The following is a 19,840-nucleotide window of genomic DNA, read 5'->3' as shown; positions in this document are numbered from 1 at the left end:
ACCTTCAAATATTCAAATATGAGAAAATCAAGGATAAAAATAAACCAATGGTTTAGTGAGAATGTTCTTCACCTGAAGGCACATAAGCAAGCACTTTGCCTTTCATATTTACAAATGTGCATTTTAAGAAAAAATGAAGATTACAGTGTTTCAACAATGAAACTTCCTGTTTTAATCTACTTGAAGCTACTTAAAATTAATTAAAGTCAAAGTCAATTACTCAGTCCGCACTCTTTTTGGGGCAGTGAATTCATACTCAGGCTGAATAAATACAACCTCTACCTGCTCAACCACTGTTTTCTCACTGTTTTGTCTTTTAGTGCTTTTTCCTCTTCCTTTCCTTTTCTTTGCCACACACTTATCTGGGTGAGAGCTTAAGCTAAAACCTCCAGACTGATACGCAGTGTCATCTCCCTTGCCCTTCTTTTTAGCCCGAAGATTTTGTCTTTGCTTGCGGTACTTGCTACTTATCTTCTGAGAGGCACTTTTAACCCTTGATTGATCTTGCTTTCTGAAAGCTTTCATTGTGTTGACCCCTGGAGTGACATGGCACAATTCCATGGTGACAGCTTTACTACCAGCACCAGTATTGAACACTGCAATAGTCTCGCATGCTGCAATACGCACTCTCCTAGCTCCACAAAATTTAGTTTTAGAACACTTGGACCACAGCTGGCCATTCACAGCTTCATTCTGATTTTGTGTCATTCCTTTTAAAGATCTTGAAAGGAGATCAACTTTAGAAAGCCTGATGAAAATGGGATCTAGCTCCTCCATAAAGACTTCAGGTAGGCGTTTGCTGTCATCATAGGTAGAAGTCCCTTTCAACTTATCCTTCCAGAACTTGCACCAAGAATTTTTATCTTTAGGACAATACAGATGTTGTTTCTCTAGGGGCAAAGTTTCATTGACAATCATGTGATGTTGAAAAGCTTTTATGCTATTCTTCATGCTCTGCAAGTCACCTTTGTTCTGCCTTATGGCTTTCCCATAATAGTTTTGCATTTTGTCATTCAGCTTGTCAGTTAAACGCCCCCTCCCAGATACTCCTTTGCCATCTGAAAGCTTTTGACCCTTCTTATTGTTTTTGTATTGCCTAAGTGCAGTTCCAAGCCGTTTTTGAACATGTCCTACACATTCCTCTTTTTGAACAACATAATCATCACCGTATTTCTCCATCATGGCATCTTTGACCCTTCCAAACGAGCTGCTGTCACCATCTCCCACGAATGTGGTGTACTTGAGCTGCCGTTGTTTAATACTCCTGCTGAAGATTTCAATTGCAGCCACTACCTCCTTCTCCTCAGAAGAACCTTGATGATTTATTTGGCAAGTAGAAGCATGGGCATCTTTCCAAATTTTGTACTCGTCAGTTTCTTTGTCCAAACAATTACGAGCTTTACACTCATGGCAGACAAATGACTTCACACTATAATCCAGGATTTCTCCTGTGTTGACAGAGATTACAAATACAACTCCAATTTTCGAAGAGTGCCCTCTTTTCTGCCATGTGCCATCAACTGTAACAGCAACATTCGCCACTGGCTGGTCATCAATCACTTTCACACCACTTGGTCTTTAAGCAGTAACATTCTGAAGAAGCCTCTTTGCAGCTTCTTGCATTAAACTTTCAGCATTTGTCACCACAGCCTTTTCAATTTGAATAAGATGATCATTGTAGGCCTTTTTTGTAACAGGTGGTGGCAAATTCATACCAGCACAAAACTGAGACAGTCCAGCATGACCAAACTGATGGGAGGATAGCACTGACCTCCGGTTTACTTCATGTGCTCCCCCACCCCTACCACCCAGATGCCGGCTGGTTTGTAAGGGAGTTTCTACTGTGCACAATGAACATCTTAGAAATAAAGATTCTGACAAACCTTCTCTCTCAGCGTTCCTTTGAAACAGCTGAAGCTTGGAGCCTGCCCTCTGGCAAAGACTACAAATTGCAGCGGTCGAAATACACTCACTCAAAATCACGGCATCCTGAAGCTTGAAACCAACTGTATGTTGAACTTGCGAGGAAAGTCCAACTCCAATATGCTTTGCCTTTTTGCGAGTAGTTATGCCCTGTTCACTTTCAATTTTTCTAAATGAAGAATTCTGCAATTTTCTGAGAGAGACATTCTCTTTGATTGGACTCGATGCTGTGAGTGGCACTTTGTCTTCATCAACTTGCAATGCACATGTGCTTTCTTGATCATTGCGGTCTTTCTGCAATTCTGTTGGTCTTCTTTCTTTTGATCACCCTAAACTTTGTTTTAACTTCCTTGGCCATTTGGCAAGAAAGAAACAGAAATTAACGCCCACTAAAGTTCGTAAACAGTCAATCGACTCAGGACGCCATCTTTGAAACAGAGAAATGATTTGTGATACGAAGACTCATAGAGGACTGGTACGAGTGAAAATCCATTGGAATTGAGGAATGAAGGTTCCAGGACAGTGGAATGCGTTTTTTACGCCAGTCCTTTCAATGCTGCAGGAGTTAGGCCCATAGCAACCATAGTAAACAAAATCAAACAAACCTGTTGCTATGGATAAATTAACGACACTTGAATAATTAATTGCAAATTAAAGGTGGGAATTTCAAATTTTTGAAAAAATAAAATGAGCCCTCGTAAGGACACAAAAACCTTCATTCTATGGTGCCCATTCAGTGTTTTTTAAATTTTTGAGTTTTTTCCCTAATTTTAGGGTTAACTACCACCTTAGAGAATACTAAAAGACTCTTTGTAAGGTAATTAATTTGCAAACGATGATAGTATCAGAACAATCGTGGTAAGTAACATATTTTGATATCGTAAGATGTAAATATGGAAACACTGAGATTTTACATTTGACTCAATGCTGATCAATTGGCAGGGTTTTAATTACAATCTATTTAATGGTGAGCCATTTCCTTAGAAATCGGCAACCGGTTATGGTAGTTTGAACATAACTATTGATTGCTCATTTTTTCTATTCTTCTGACTTTTTAAACATTGAGAGGCCCCAGTTCTCGGCCTGTACTTTTTTAGTGGCACTGCGGACGTTTTAGCCTACTCCTCTTTTCTCTTCCTGTAACTTTGGGTGCTAGCAGGAATTGGTTCTGCAGGTACTGCAATTGCAACAGGGGTTGCGGTTACAGGCCTGGATGGGCCCAGGACCATCCCATTTGCTGAAGGCAACTGAGGTAATTTGGGTAATACTGAAGGCTTGCTGTGTTGAGCGTCTGTTTCTCTTGGTTTACACCTGTGTTAAGGGACTCTGGACGCTCTCTCGGCTATGGCAATGTAGTATTTGTGGATGCCACTGGAGAAGGTAGATTAATACCTTGTTTGAGGACAACCTCCTCCTGTTTCCTTGAACGCTTGGTGTACCTGAAAGGCAATCATCAATACTGACCTCAAGAACTCAATTAGAAACTCCCAGACTGAAAAATGTAGTACTTATTTTGGATTTTGTTCTGAGGAATTCTGATTGAATCAGTTTTTTTGTTTAAATTTCTCATATAAGGGAATACACTTCTTTGAGGTTTGTCATTGTGACTTTCCACTGAATCAACGTCCTTTGGTTTATTTCAGCAAGTTGAATGCCAGTCTGCTGCATTACATGGACATTATTAAGCACAGCTTCTCTGATTTTCTTGTATGAATTTCCAATCAGTCTCCACAGTAATGTCGTGTTGCCATCTCTTCGTACTGGTGAGAGGAAATTTGGGTAAGCTTTATAATCACTGCTTCCATGTATCGGTTGCAGTGAGGCCATGAAGCAAGACCACTGTTCTGCCCCAAGAAACATCTCTTTGTGCTACTTGCACCAGGGACTACAGTGGATTTCTTAGCAGCTTTAGACCTTCCCTGTGTGAGTTGTGGCTAGTGTCATGGACTAAAGGTAATAGGTTGTCTTTCATACTCAAGTTCTTCCAACGTGCTACCAGCTAAGAAGCTTGTTGGTTTGATAAAGCTCCATTGCAATCCCTCGAGTATACAAGAAAGTCGGCTAATGAAGTTACCCTGTCATAGCCAGGGATGTTCCTTGGGCCCACAGAATCGTCCTCTCCAGAATCCCCTGTTGGCTCTGTAAGAGTTTCAGGAACATGGAGGTCAATAGTGTAGACCATAGTAGGATCTTCAGAGTCTGGTCACATCCTGTAGACCAAGCCGATATAACTTTAGTTAATTCAATGTCCTCAATTGTGATTGGATAGATCAATCATTTAGCTTTTCAGGTTTCGAATTTGGTGGTTCCACTGTAAAAAATTTAAGGCAGCTCTTAATGAACAACTAGTCTGAGAAGGTAGACAAGTATCATGTATCAATTAATTTTATTATTTGCTATTTTCTCTTTTATTAGAGCTTGTCTGATTTATGGATTAAGTAAGGTGTGGTTTAAAATTCCTTAGTGTATTTTTTTCAAGTGTTGTGTAGTAATTCTAAACTGAAATGCTTCATCTTCATCATCTCCATCTGGAACCTGCAGAGATGGTTCATCGTCCTTGTCAGAGCTGGCTTTCTGTAGCACTTGAACAGTCTGAGCATACAAGTACTCCACACCTATGAACTCTCCTGTGGGGAATAAACATATATAATAAGTAGATATAAACTTTGATATTTACTCAAATAATTTGAATATGTGATTTTGAATATAAATAAGACACTTTGGCCTTTCACACTCTCTTCCACTTGTAAATTCCAATAACCTGTCCTGGGATGTGAATATTTTTGGGAATCTCGAATTAAAAGAGTAAATGGAATATTTTGCAATTACCTGTATACTTATTTGGTCCTCTGAAGTTTGCAAACAGCTTTTTCCCTAGCACATTTTCACTTAGATTGTTTACGGCCGAAGTCAGTGCAGAGTCAAATGTAAGGGCCGAATTAGCTTCCGTTACTGCTGCCACTTGTCTGTCTCGGTTCCATCTTGCCACACCTTCCAACAAGAAGGCATGAAAGTGTAGATCATTTGCACTAGTACCTTAACTGAAGAAAATAGAAGTATAATATAGGTATTAATGATGACATTAACAAATTTTAATATTGATAATAGAAACAACAAATAAATAACTGGAAATATTCTGTGCGTTTGACATGCACTCCAGTAGAAGGGAATAAGCTAAGACTACCTAGAAGCTAGGTGCAAGTAATGATCATGAACTAGACCTGACAGACTTGAAGTGAGAAAAACACACAGGCTGCAAAGGCATTGGAATACATGCCCAGGACCAAATAAGGTTTGGCGTTCAGATTTCCGATACTATTGGGTATCAGTTGGTTATCTCTTATATGTATAAAGATGTGTTTAATGTACGAAACTGGTGTTTCCGAAACCGTCTGCTCTTGAACCCAACCAAGACCAAGCTCATGGTGCTTGGCAGTAGCCAATTGTTGCCTCCATTGCAAGACTTCAGTGTATCTCTACTATTAAAAGATATCTTTCCTACTCAAACGGCCAAGGACCTAGGTGTGACTTTAGACCCTTACTTGTTTTTCGATGAACAAATAATCAGCATGTTTCTACTCGTATGTCTCACCGTGGGCAAAAAAAAAAAAAGGCGTAAAACACGCATTTGATAACAAGATTTTCTTGACTATCTTAAACACCTTGGTTTTCAGTAAATTATACCGTTGTTCAAATGCATGGGTAAATAGGTCAAGGAATAACATACAAGAGTTGCAAGCTGTGCAAGAATTTGCCTGCCATATTTTAAGTGGAACCTGCGAATACAATCATATCACTCCCTTTGTTAAAGAACTGAGATTGATACCTGTTGGTAGCGAGCCTTTCTATCGTAGCGCCATTATGGCATTGAAATGTACGTCGGGCTGTGCCCTATGAATATCTTTCCTCACAATTTATTAAATGTACAGAAGTCAGAAATCATAGAAGTCGCAATTGATAAAAACTGAACATGCCTCTTTTTAAAACAGCAAGTAAATAAAGAACTTTTCATTACAGAACTGTTAGTTTATGGAATTCCCTTGACCCGTCTCTTAAACTTTGTAGGAATGTAGGACTTTTTAAACAGTCACTTAGATTTAAGTTATTGCAGGAACTATGTGTGACCTAATTTCCTCGGCTTTGAACATTTGTATGTGTTGTAGATTTCCACTATTACGAATGAATTTATCTATTACAGTCCTGTAGATGACTTTGCAGATGTATAAAGTTATTCTCCTAAAGTCCCGAAGATGACATATGCGCTACTAATATTGCTTAATCTATTTTTACTCACTGTCCACAGCTGTTAAACAAGTGGTGCTCTTTGTGGTGGTAAGAGCTTTTCAAAATGGTAGGGCAGCTTTATCAGGAGCAGCTGCTTCTCTTCACCCAATAGTGATGTCCATTTCAGTTTCTTTGAATCCTTTGTTCTCCTCACATTGAGGAAATTTCCCAGGGAAAGTACTGTGGTGAGGAAATGGATAGACTTTTTTTTTTCTGATGGGGGTTTCCCTTTGTTGTCAGCTGCATTTGATAAGAGGACAAATTAAATTATTAATGAGAATTTAGTGTGCAATTTTATAAACTTTTCACAACATGTGTACCATAAGAGGCCAAAGAAAAATATCATTCTTTCCTCATCTCATTTTACAACTTCAAGGTTTGGGCCTGTTTCTGGTCGATCCATTACTCTTAGCATTAGGTTAAGCTCGTTAACAATCATGCTGAATCTCAAATATTGGCTGGTGCTGGCCAGGTTGTCTGTGTCAATCTGGACCAAGTTGTCCTTTTATGTTAGGCAATTGGTAATAACAGTATATGGAACATCCATGTTGCACCTAACGTTGAAGATCATTAGATACATGCATACTATATATTTTAAAGAAAGGCTCATAAATGATCAAGCAAAATCCTAAAGCAAGACTACATTTTGTGTGAAATTGGGAATTGTTTACATTAATGGGAATGGGAACTGCTGCGCTCAGCTTAGTTGATCCTCATACTATAGATTCTTTTTCCTTGTCTGCTATCCTTGCTAAATAAATTATTAAAAACTGAGACATTTGCCTTTTATTGGCAGGAGGTAAGTTGGTGAGATCTAGTAGACCTTATTTTGTTAGTAGAGTCTGACTGGTGGTGCTCAAAGTCACAACTTACAAAAGGATTTCAAGTGTTTCATCTGAAAGCGAAAATACGATTATTGGAAAATGAGGTCACAAGGGCAGTGGGGTAAGGGTTCTCAAATATTATACAAGTCTTACCGCAGGAGTTTCGGGATTGGGAAAATCCCTCAAGTCTTCCGATACCAGGGCACGTATCACTGCCTCGATACCCTCTGGGTATACGTACGTCGGCACAGCCTTTCCGCGAAATCGGCCCTCCCCCACTTTGTTTCCAAACTGTTGAAGAAAATAGAGTAGAAGGGTATAAGATAGATAATAAGGACAAAAAACCTGGATAATGCATTGGCACTGACATCGAAAAGTAATCCACAAAACGCAAATTGAAGAAAGATCAAACTTTGATAGAGCCGTCCAAAAACAAAACTGTCCTCATGACCACTTAGCTCAAACGTGGTGTATCTTGTACAACAAATTGTTTCATATAAACGTGCGTATAACAATCGAAAATAGTCAAGGGATCGCCGAGGGATCACCAAAAGATATACCTTGTAAACGGTCATTTGCAGTGAAAACTAGCGCAAAAATAATCGCACCATAAATGAATACCAAGCTGCAAAACACGTCACACGTGCCAGGCGAGAGCGCCAAAAAGCGCTCACAACCATGTATCAACAAACAATGGAAGGTTGAATGCAGAATTATACGTCTTTGTCATGAAGTTACATGGCATACAATAGAAACAACAAAGGAAACGTACCCATAAAATACCAAAAATGCGGCGAAAGAACCGCTTCCTGGCTTGCTCTGCAGTTTCATCCTGCTTTCTCGTGAATCTTTGAACGAGACGCGTGAGGCCCAAAGGACCTGTCTGAAAACTAATTGGCAAACATATTACGTTAACCAAACCAAAAATCCTTAAAATCTCCGAAACTAACGAAACTGTATGAAGGAAATTTGCTAACCCGCTCTGTTTGAAGGCTTCATTGAGCTCATCAACTGCACGGTCCGCCGCCATTGCAATGCATTCCAGATAGAAATAAACATATCAAATAACACGACTTTACTCCAACAAGCTGTCAACAGGTCCGTCCATGGGGAGTTAGATCGCCAGATAAACATGTTTTGGACGCAGTATGGTGTCTTCTTTTTCGCGCGAAAACAGCCTTGGAAACGAAAATTCTCTGGCTCATATCTCGTTTAATTTTTGTTATATCGACCTTAAATTTTGCATGCAGATCCCTATTGCCATTGTCTTTGAACTGAGAAAAAATGACGGCGATCGGATATAGTCACTTTAGCCTCCAGGAATACCTTAACTGATGTTTTATTTAAATTGCAACAAATCGACGTACATACCATTCATTATTTGTTCAACACCATGCCCTTCATTGTTGTCCATTTCATTAACCGCAATTTTTTTAAAGATAGTTACATATTCAGATTATAGTGGAAAGTCTCGTCAGTGAGCATTCTGCAGACACAAAAAGGGTGTCTGCGACTGGAGTTATACTCACGTCAGAAAATTAATTACAGTTAGTTAACAGACTGTTTTATAAATAAAACAGTTGCAGATTGTACAACTGTTAGGACCGAAGTTTCTATTTGGTCATCAGTATTCATTGTACAAAAAGAATCTGTTATAGTTGTATTGTTAGAGAGATTGAGATTCACGTTTACGCCAAACAGCAGACGTATATTTGTACCACGTGACCATGTTGTTCCCTACTTTCCCTTTCCTCATTATTGCTTCTACACAAAAATAAGTAGTTTTATGCCAGTTTTAACCATAGGAATTGTTCGGCACTGTTTTTATCTGCTTACTTTCTATTTTCAGAAATTGTGTACTTGAGTCTAATGTTTGCCTTTTGCAGTAAACGTGAACATTAAATCTCTCTTTTGAATTGTGCAGAAATCAAACTTTTAGTAGTATTATTCTACATATTTCAAGTGCAGCAATTTGTTTATACAAAATAAGAAAAATAATTTTTGCATTTTATGTATTACATCAATTAATTGCAGTCTACATTAATTGACATTTATTTAAATCACATTGAATCCACATACATACCATCCATCGGCTCCTCCTTAACAAAAAGGTTCAAATCCTTGAAAGAAAGTTTACACATCTAGATTACAGTGGACAGTCTTGTCAGTGGACACCCTCCAGACACACACAAAAAAGTTTTAAACTGCTGTATTCACTGTAAAATGATATTGAATTTATATATATATAGATAGATAAAATGACGAAATTCAAATTGGTCATCAACTAAAAAGTGCTCAATGGGGGTTACCAGAGCTTTGAATAGATACGTAGACTTGAACTAGGTCAAAACCATTTACTTGCTACTCAGAGTTTCATGCTTCATGAGAAGCAATCATCAGGCAACTGTTGCCTGATGATTGCTTCTCATGAAGCATGAAACTCTGAGTAGCAAGTAAATGGTTTTGACCTAGTTCAAGTCTACGTATCTAATCTATAATCTATGTACACATAAATTAAAAAAAATTAAAATATAAAAATTACAGCCACTGGGCAGTTTCCAGACATATAATTCTTGTAGCTTTAAATGGGTGCAATGTGTTGTACAAATCTACATTTAATTTTTGCAAAGAGCACTGAATTCCAGGCTCGACACTACTTTTGGGCCGCTGTTCCAGTGCTGCTACATTTTTTGTGGGATCTCTGGCCGTTTTGAACTAATATTAATGGCTCCAAGTAGACCATATACTCACAAGGAATCAAAGTGAAGGGACTTCCCAATAGACTGAAGGATATTTATGAACTGTTTCCCAGCTCCATACGAGAAACAGCAGCCCAAACAGAAGAGGAATTTCGTTGAAGCAATTAGAGTTCCTAACACTCAATATCAGTGCCAAGATATGATGATCACATAACAGTTTGTGTTCATTAGCTTTTTGCACATTTCTCTCATGAGGGTTGCTTATTGCCAAGCACTCAACAATGTTTCTTTGACTGTCAGTCAGCAAAATTCTTGAATAGCAATGGGGTTGTCAGCTCATTGGCATCATTGGTCATGTAGCTTCCAACACCAACATTACAAATTTCTTTGAGGGTTTTGATTTTTTTATCAAAGTTGCTTTCTGTCTGTTAAAGGACGAATCTAAGCCTAAGAATTCAACAAAGTCTTAATCAACTTTACCCGTTCTTATGCTTCGTGTGTGAATTATGATAAAAGTCTCTGCAAATTTAGTTTCTCTCACTGACCACCATAAGCTGCTCCCATATCTGCAGTCTCATGACTTCCTCAGTAGCCAATAACTTGTTTTGAATATTCAAAATCTCAACTGGAAATAATTACTGCGGATAAAATATATGTAATTGCCGCAATGAATAAATTATGAAAGACCAGGCCTTAAGCTGCCTTGAATAAAATCGTCATCAAATCCCAAACAGATTATTCATGTTTTTTTCTGAGTATGCCATGTGAAAACCGATAATTATTATGTTTTGAAATCTATTTTATAGAACACAAAAGGCCAACACTTATTTCGACAATAAGAAGATTACTTCAATATTTTTATGCGTACCTAAAAATGCCTCTATTTGCTGTAAATCCCTAGACGACAATCCAATTTGTGGTCTCATTTACATAAAGGTTGCTGTTGGCAGTTAAGGATATTTCTTAAATTCAAAGTAGCTGCATTATCTCCAGTTCCAATATGTATTGCATTTTCTTTTCAGACTACTGCTGATTTCAAATTAATTGTAAACACACTAAATTACTCCAAACCAGGTACAAGAAATGCATATGTTTTACCCTTGCATTTGGTTAGATAATGTTGGTGATAGCAAAAAGATATTTTCATCTTCTCTTATTCGCCTGAGACAATGTGAAAAACGTGCTAGATTGCTCTGGTCAATAAGGAAGCAGAGTCTTTCCAAGGCCCAGATATGCCAGCTCTGTTCGACTTTATTTTTTTCCTCCTAGACAAATCCCATTGTTAAATTATGAATTGAGATTATGAATTGTAGACACGATCATTTAATTTCAAATGTGAGTGAACCAATTAATACTTAATTAAGTAAATTAAGTAAATAATAAATTGTTGATTTTTTACTTTGTTAAAAGAATAGGTAATGCCATGTACGTAAATGGAAATACCGTGTTGATTCTGAAAGTGTTATAAGTTATTGATTCTTACAAGAAATTAAAAGAGCCTTCACTTAACGCGCTAGTTGCAGAACTAAAGAGGTCTTCATCTTATTGAATCTTCTTATTACTGTGAGATATACAGTCACACAGTTTCCACGTGAAAGTGTCGGACTTTGCCCCTCTCATGAGGGAATTCGAGTTATCACACAGTAATACAGTAAACAGGATTTTTTAAAAAACTCATGCACACAATTTGCACCTGAAGATGTTGGACTTTGTCCCTTTTACAATTTGTATGTAAAGTAAACTAAATTGTTTACTAGAAAATTTGCTCGAATGATTTTAAGAAGTCACCTCGGCTTTACAATATCTGCAATTAAATTAGGCTTCATGAAACGTTAAGGTGGATAGTCCAACATTTATTTCTCTCTAAGATAATTATCAAACTGCCGAAATATATTTCTACTCATATCATATTATTCTGCACAGTAAAACAACATGCAATTATTTTGCCAGCTAGCTTCTTCCACTTTAACTCCGTGACACTACTGTTCCTATGTAAGTTACGCATATCTACTAAATAAAATATGTTTCAGTAACTATGATGACTCTTCAGCAACAAGCATGTTTCATATTCTTCACCTAATTCATGTTTTTTTTGGCCAGTGCGAAAAAGGTCTGTTTAACTTTGTAAGCGGTAGAATAAAGCTTGTTTACAGGATTAATAATACTCACCCTGCCTTTGAAATTAAAACCACAATTTATAGGCCGCATACTCCAGAATTAAAGTCCATACCTAAATTTCGATTATTGTTTCTGTGGAGGAACTTTGAAAAATACGTAATCTTTAACTGTCTACCTCGAAGCACGCGAAAAAAGATGTGCGAATTCAAATTTTAGCACAGGTATTCCAGACTTCAGGAGTGAGATGAACCCTGTGCTACCCAACATGGACATAAAGCAGGAAAGGGTAGGTTCGGACAAAAAATGACGTTGAGCATAGCAATTAAAGGGAGTTATTCAGGCTATTAATTCTGCAGGAAATAAAAGATCTAGCAACTGCCAAGCATAAGTAGTAATGTGCCATTACAAGGAACTGATAAAAATGAGGTAAATTTGTAACATTTATTCTCTGGTTTTCAAAGATACATGAATATTTTATTTGAAAATATCTTCTTTGTCAACAGTGAACATAAACTTGGTATTTCATGGTCTTTCTTAACAGATTTTTTTTTGAGATTATCTTGATGGCTATTGGAAGGCGAGGGGTATGGGAAGCAGGCTGCCAAGTTTTAGTAAAAACAGCAAGCACAGAAAAACAGGCTTGTGAATTCTCTGTGAAGGAATTGAAATCGAATGGCTTGTTATCTCTGATGGGAAGTTATTCTTGTTTCTCTGTTGTACGAACAATTTTTTGAAATTATAATTCTATTTATGTACATTTTGTATGCTTTCCATACAACGCGTCCTGGGAAAATCAAAGGATCAGAATAGTTTTTCAGGCTATGATATGCTATGACCTACATTTGTAAGATGATTTTTTGTAAACAAGGGGTTCCACGTAAATGCTTATCGTATGTGTGATATAAATTGTTGCAAAATATTCATAGTTCTAAATACAGTTTGCTTGAGTACTTAAACTTGCTTTATCTTTGCGATAGTTATCAACATACCTTTTCATTCTCTTAACTTTAGGATCAATGTCATTCGTCATTGCCATTTTACAATACTGGAAACATCTATTGTAACTAGCGGCATATGTACTGAAAGGGACGGCGCCGATGACAAGCAGATTGTTGCATTCAGCCAAAATATCCATCTGGAAAGCAGTGTCCTCAGAGGAAAGACGAAACTCTGAGAATACAGAGTCCCTGTTAAAATGTTGTTTACCGTCAACAGACCAGTATCCATGATGTTCATAAATTTTGCATTTGCAGCACAGTTTTGTCAGTCGAGAACCCAAATAGGTACCTTGGTGGTTACTGTAAATAACAACAGGAATTGCTTTGTTCTCGAACACCAACTTTCTTCCTCACTTTCGACAGACATCTCTTGAAGAGCTAAGGACAGTTGCAATTATGTTACGTAGGTAATCTTTTAGAGGATGGGTAGCTTGCAAACTAAACTGAACGCAGGGTTGTCGGAACAGCAACAAGAAGATTTATTCCAAAATGAACGTAGTTTCCATGTAAAACTCCACAACAGCACGTAACTCGTTAAACTTACACGGCCTCCGCCAACTTGAACAAACACTGTTTTCGTCACACTTGACTAAACACGACTAATGTCAAACTCTCCTCGCTTGTGAAAACTAGTTAAAACTTAACTCGGACTCACCTACTTATATACTTTTACAGTAAAGTTCTAGAACATTACAAATAGTCTAATTATAGAAAGATTACAAAATATACCGCTTTAGAAACGCTTACACAAGATCCTAAAATAAACAAATTATGAACTCTCGCGAAGCTTCTAGAAAGTCACGCTAGTCACGCAATACAATTTTTCGTAACATAACCCCCTTTCAGAAGAAATTTCCTAAATTTCTCCTAAACAAGAAAAATTGATAAATAAGATGCAGTTCAATGTCAGTAAACTGATTCTTCAGCTCTACTCAAGTAATCTGCTCCAACGTTCTCTGAGCCTTTAATGGCTTCAACTCTGAATATATAACTTTGCAAAAACATAGCCCAACGCATAAGACGTCCGTTCGCAAACTTGGCACTGTTCATATACTTTAGGGGTTCATGATCCGTCTGCAGAACAAAGGGAACTCCGTATAAATAAAGATGAAATCTCTTGATACCCCAGACTACTGCTAGGCACTCTTTCTCAATCGTAGAATAGTTCCTTTCTGCACTTGACAATTTCTTGCTTGCGTAGCAAACGGGGAACAGCTTCTCATCATGCTTCTGCATTAATACAGCACCGATTCCAGTATTTGACGCATCCGTTTGCAAGTAGTACGTTTTCACTGGGTCTGGAAGACGAAGAATTGGCTCATTCGTCAAATGAAATTTAATGGTCTGATATGCCTGTTCTTGGGCTTGACCCCACTCAACTCTAGTTGGTTGACCCTTGCGTGTCAGGTCTGATAGGGGAGCTGCAATAGCTGCAAAGTTAGGGATAAAGTCTCTGTAATATCCGGCCAAACCAACAAACAAACGAACTTGCTTCTTAGTACCTGGCCATGGCGCATTCTTAATCTTCTCGACATTCTCCTCGTGTAGACCAAGCACTCCTTGTTCTAGGCGGTGTCCCAAGAAATCAACGCAACTCGCTCCAAAAATACACTTAGTTGGTCTAATAGTCATCCCTACTCTCAATAAACGTGCAAACAACTATCGGAGGGCTTTAATATGCTCTTCCCAGGAGCGTGAATGAACCAATATATCGTCCCAGTAAAAATTGACATTGTCTAAATCTTCAACTAATTTCTTCATAGCTCGCTTCAGGGTTGCTGCAGAGTTAATAATTCCAAATGGCATCTTTAAGAACTCGTAAGAACCGTCAGGTGTTACAAACGCAGTCTTCGGAATATCCTCCTCAGGTATGGTAATCTGCCAGTAGCCCTTGCTAAGATCAATCTTTGTGAAAAACTTATCACCACTCAACTTCTGGAACAGGTGTTCTGCGGTCGGCATGGGTACAGGGTCAATAACAGTCAGCTTATTAAGCTTCTGATAGTCAACGCAGACTCGATTGGTATTGTCTTTCTTCTTCACTACAACAACAGGCGACGCATAGGGTGAATCAGACTCCCTCATTACTCCCATTTTTATCATATCGGCAATATCTTTCTTCAACGACTCCCGCATGCTGTAAGGAACTGGATATGGTCTTGACCGAACAGGCTCATCTGGGGTAAGTTTGATGTGATGCTGGGCGAGGTCTGTGGTACCTGGTGCCTCGGTAAATAGACTTCAAAACTGATTGGCTAGGTCCATAAACTCAGAACACTGTTCGTCAGTAAGATTTGACCCGGTGGTAACATCTGCAACAGATTCCTTAGCATCATAGCCAGCGATCTCTAGGAAATCAACATTATCATCATCCTCCGCATCCTTTACTTCACATTCTTTTACCACCACTCATGCTCCTTCTGTGGTAGCTTCATCTCTTTCAAAATACTTCTTGAGGAGATTCGCGTGGTAAACTTTCTCCTTTCCCTTCACTTTAACTCTGTAGTCGTTAAGGCCTACTACTGAACTCACTTCAAAAGGACCCTTCCACTGCATCAGCAACTTATTGTGATCAGTTGGTAGTAGCACAAGAACTTTCTCACTGGGCTGAAATTTTCTGACTCTGGTCTTACGATCACAAAAGTACTTTCCTTTATCTTGAGCCTTCTGTAACTGGCTTTAAGGGTTTCTTCCAACTTCTCACGCAGCTCAAAAACATACTGGTAGCTGTTTTTAACTTCCGGTTCCTCTACTTCTTTCGTCCAAAGCTCCTTAAGGATAGTCATCGGACCTCTAACGGCTCTTCCATACAGTAGCTCAAACGGTGAAAAACCAGTAGACTCTTGGGGAACCTCACGATAAGCAAACAACAAAGGGTTGATAAAGCGATGCCACTGTCTTGGTTGTTCACTACACAATCTCTTTTACATAAGCTTCATTGTTCCGTTGAACTTCTCAGTTAAACTGTTACACATAGGATGGTAGGGCGTGGTTGTGATCTGCTTGATACTCAGCAATCGTGTTACTTCCTTCATGCAGTCAGAGACGAACTGTGTACCAAGGTCACTTAAAATCTCTTCAGGAACTCCCAATCGACTGAAGATATTTACTAACGCCTCTGCAATCAGTGTCAATAGTCTTCAAAGGAACGGCTTCAGGATAGCGAGTCGCAAAATCTACAAGTGTCAGGATGTACCTGTGTCCTTCTTCACTTGGTGGACTGATAGGTCCGACAAGGTCAATGGCTACTCTTTTAAATGGTTTATCAATCAAAGGCATCTTCTGTAGTGGCACCTTCGGAACGGATCCCTTGTTTACAGTCTTCTGGCGGACATCACACGATTTGCAGAAATGGGCTACATCACCTTGAATACCTGGCCAATAAAATGCACTCTGAATCTTGTCAGTCCTCTTCTTAATACCTAAATGACCTCCCATTATAGATCCATGAGCCACTTCCATTATTCGGGGTCTTAACTGCACAGGAACCATCACTTGCTTCACAGGCTTCCCACCATTCACAAAAGGGTGTTTGTAGATGCGGTACAATATCCCACTCTTTACCTCAAAAGAAATCTCAGCTTGACTTTTCACTAGTACATCACCTCGGTCCCAGTACTTCTGTAAACTCTCATCTTCACTCTGCATCTGTTGAAGTTTCTGTTTATCTTCAATGGGGCTGTCTTGGTAGCTTGGTACCTTTAAAGGGGTAACTTCAACGTCTTTCTTAGCTTGACTTCTCGTTGTTACAGCGCATGCTTCTTGCCAAGTTGGGTCTGGCTCATCGGCAGGTCGAGCTCCATGAACGTTACCTATTATCAGGTCGTAAATGGCATCTGGGAGACACTGCGCTTCCACTTGCCCCTTGAGATAAGGTGTATCCACAGTAATTCTTGCAATAGGTACCTTCCTCGCGGTGTTGTCAATGAGCAGCATAACGTTAAAATCACTGGTAAACTGGTCCTCAGACACAAGACTCTTCTTAACTACTATTCGACTACAACCAGTGTCTCTCAAGACATCCACAGTCATCTCTCCCACTCTTCCTTTTACAACAGGCATTTTCAACCAGTCGCCAGACAGAGGTTCAAGGCAGGCATTGCTTATTATTGGGATCTTCTTACCACTGGCTAACAACAGTTTATCATCCTTAATACAGGCTCTAACTTCTTCTTCTGTGGGTTTAATCTCGGGTGGCTGAACTAAACAACCGGCACTCACTTGCCCACGCTGAACAGGGAGACCATCCCTACTTTGTCCTCCAGACTTCTGTTTACCTGATCGACAGTTCCTTGCTTCATGACCTTGCTTGCCACACAGGTAACATTTCTTAACCAGAGATGGGCAGTTAACAGCCTTGTGGTCACGAACATTACACTTGAAACACACTACTGTCGTAGAATCACTCTGCTGATTCTTTGATTCATCCACCTTGGGCTGTACTTGTAGCTTCTTGCTCGCAGAGCTAAACAGATGCTTTCTGTGTGCTTTCAAGTATTGATCGGCAATCTTTGCTATCTGAACAAGCATTTCCGGGGCTCTTTCACGAAGGTGAATAGCTAACTCTTTTGGACATGCGTCAATAAATTGTTCTTTTACAATTAAATCTTTCAGGCCTTCAAAAGAACGCTCAGTGTTCGACAGCTCTAACCAACGCAACAAGTATCTATCCAGTCGCACTATGAACTATTCAGGACTCTCGTCAACTTCCGGCTTTGATGTTCTAAATTTACAACGATAGCCGTCCTCTGTAAGGTCATATCTCTTCATCAAAGCTAACTTTACTCGATCATAATCTTGGGCTGCCTCCTCAGATAATCGTGAGTAAACCTCTAGAGCACGCCCAGACAAAAGAACACTAAGTTTCGAAGCCCATCCTGTCTTCTCCCATTTAGCTATAGTTGCGAACCTCTCAAATCGTTGCAGGTAGGCATCCAAGTCATCCTTGCCTTCAACAAATGAGGGAAGCTTGGGTGCCTTGGCCCTATCCTCTCTCACTTCAGGACGTTCGGTATCGTTACAGCCTTGTCCTAGATGAGCGAGCTCCAGTTCATGTTCTCTCTTAGCAGCTTCAATAGCTTCTCTCTGCTTCAACAGTTCCGCTTCCAGCTCTAATTTTCTCAGGTCGTGTTCTTGCCGCCTGGTTTCTCTTTCTTCGTCTTCTCTTCTACGCCTTTCCTCTTTCTCTTCTTCTTCCTTTCTCCTGTCTTCTTCAAGTATTCAACGTCTCTCTTCCTTTTCTTCTTCTAACCGCCTACGCTTTTCTTCTCTTTCCTCTTCCAATTGTCTACGTTTTTCTTCTTTCTCTTCCTCTTCCGTCCTTCTTTCTTCCTCATGTTTTCGACGTTTTTCTTCTTTTTCTTCTTCTTCCCTCCTTCTTTCTTCTTCTAACTTTTGTTGCTCCTGCTTAAACTCGAGCAGTTTTTCTCCTTCCAATCCGAACTTTTCTCCAATCTGTATAAACTTATTCATTTTCTCAGTTCACAGCAAACACACTCTATATACTTCCTCGTAACAGTTCTTCTCACTTCCCTGTATACTCCTTTTTCTCGAACTGTCCTTTCCTGGTTACTGTAGTCGGCAAACAATTGAATTCCTCTCCAGGACGGGCCCCCAATGTTACGCAGGTAATCTTTAGAGGACGGGTAGCTTACAAACTAAACTGAACGCAGGGTTGTCGGAACAGCAACAAGAAGATTTATTCCAAAATGAACGTAGTTTCCACGAAGTAAAACTCCACAACAGCACGTAACTTGTTAAACTTACACGGCCTCCGCCAACTCCAATTAACTTGATAAACTTACACGGCCTCCGCCAACTTGAATAAACACTGTTTTTGTCACACTTGACTAAACACAACTAACGTCAAACTCTTCTCGCTTGTGAAAACTAGTTAAAAAGTAACTCTGACCCTACTTATATACTTTTACAATAAAGTTCTAGAACATTCCAAATAGTCTAATTATAAAAAGATTACAAAATATACCGCTTTGGAAACGCTTACACAAGATCCTAAAATAAACAAATTATGAACTCTCGCGAAGCTTCTAGAAAGTCACGCTAGTCACGCAATACAATTTTTCGTAACAAATTACTTTGCCACATTTTAACGTAAAGTCATTGAAATCACGAAATAACTCCCTATCAGACTTCAGCAATAATAGATGAAAGTAAAAAAGATTTTGTGTTCCCGCCACGAAGCTGCTACTTACACTTTTGGTCATTGATGTAATCTTGTTTGTCCACCTCTTGTGGTCCACTTTCACCCCAAACAAATTTCTCTATCCCAGACGCTAATCCTAACATTTTAATACAGATATCTCCAACGCTTTTGAAGACAGTCGAGTGAGATTTGACGGTGGAGCCGTCACGAGCGGGGAGGCCGCGAGAAATACCGCCTGCCAGAGAACCATGATTTTTCAAATGCCACCCACTTTTGTCATCTTAGCTGATCCCAATTAAATCAACCAATCAGAGAGAAACCTGCAATTTGAAACTTCCGATTATTTTTGCGCGAGATAGTTTACAAATAAGCGTTGACAGGCTAAACACGAATCCTAAGCTCGTGATAATGTGAAACATGACCTTGTGAGTTTGCTTAAACAGAGGTTTTTTTATTTTCTTGGCTCTCGTGCGAAGGTTACTAGCGCTACACAGTACATGTATCATTCTAAACTTTCACTGAGTAAATCTTTTTTTGCCACACTAGGCTTAATGTTAAAAGGTCACGAAGCTGGTTTGTTTCATGCATACTGAGGAACCATTTCCTGTGGTGTATTCTTCTGTAGGTGTTCCTGATAGGATTTGATCTCAGATGCAGTTGTAAAGTGTTTTAATTTTCTTTGACCTTTGTTTCTTATGGCTAAATAAAGACAATTCCAGCGCTGTGAAGTTTAAAGATGCCACTTCGGCAATTGGTGATCAATTATGCTCTTTTTATAGGGGACACCACATTCACCTACGTCTTTTCCAGTTAGCCATCTGCTCCCTTAAT

The 19,840-nt window shown here is 39.1% G+C and overlaps 1 pseudogene; it reads right to left on the bottom strand.

Moving 5' to 3' along the window:
- Positions 1–216: 216 nt before the first annotated feature.
- LOC140929383 (uncharacterized) lies at positions 217–8,061 on the bottom strand (annotated as a pseudogene).
- Between the last annotated feature and the right edge of the window lie 11,779 nt (positions 8,062–19,840).

Source organism: Porites lutea, chromosome 1, assembly GCF_958299795.1.
Source record: "Porites lutea chromosome 1, jaPorLute2.1, whole genome shotgun sequence".
Classification (NCBI taxonomy): domain Eukaryota; kingdom Metazoa; phylum Cnidaria; class Anthozoa; order Scleractinia; family Poritidae; genus Porites; species Porites lutea.
This window is presented reverse-complemented; position numbering and strand designations above follow the sequence as displayed.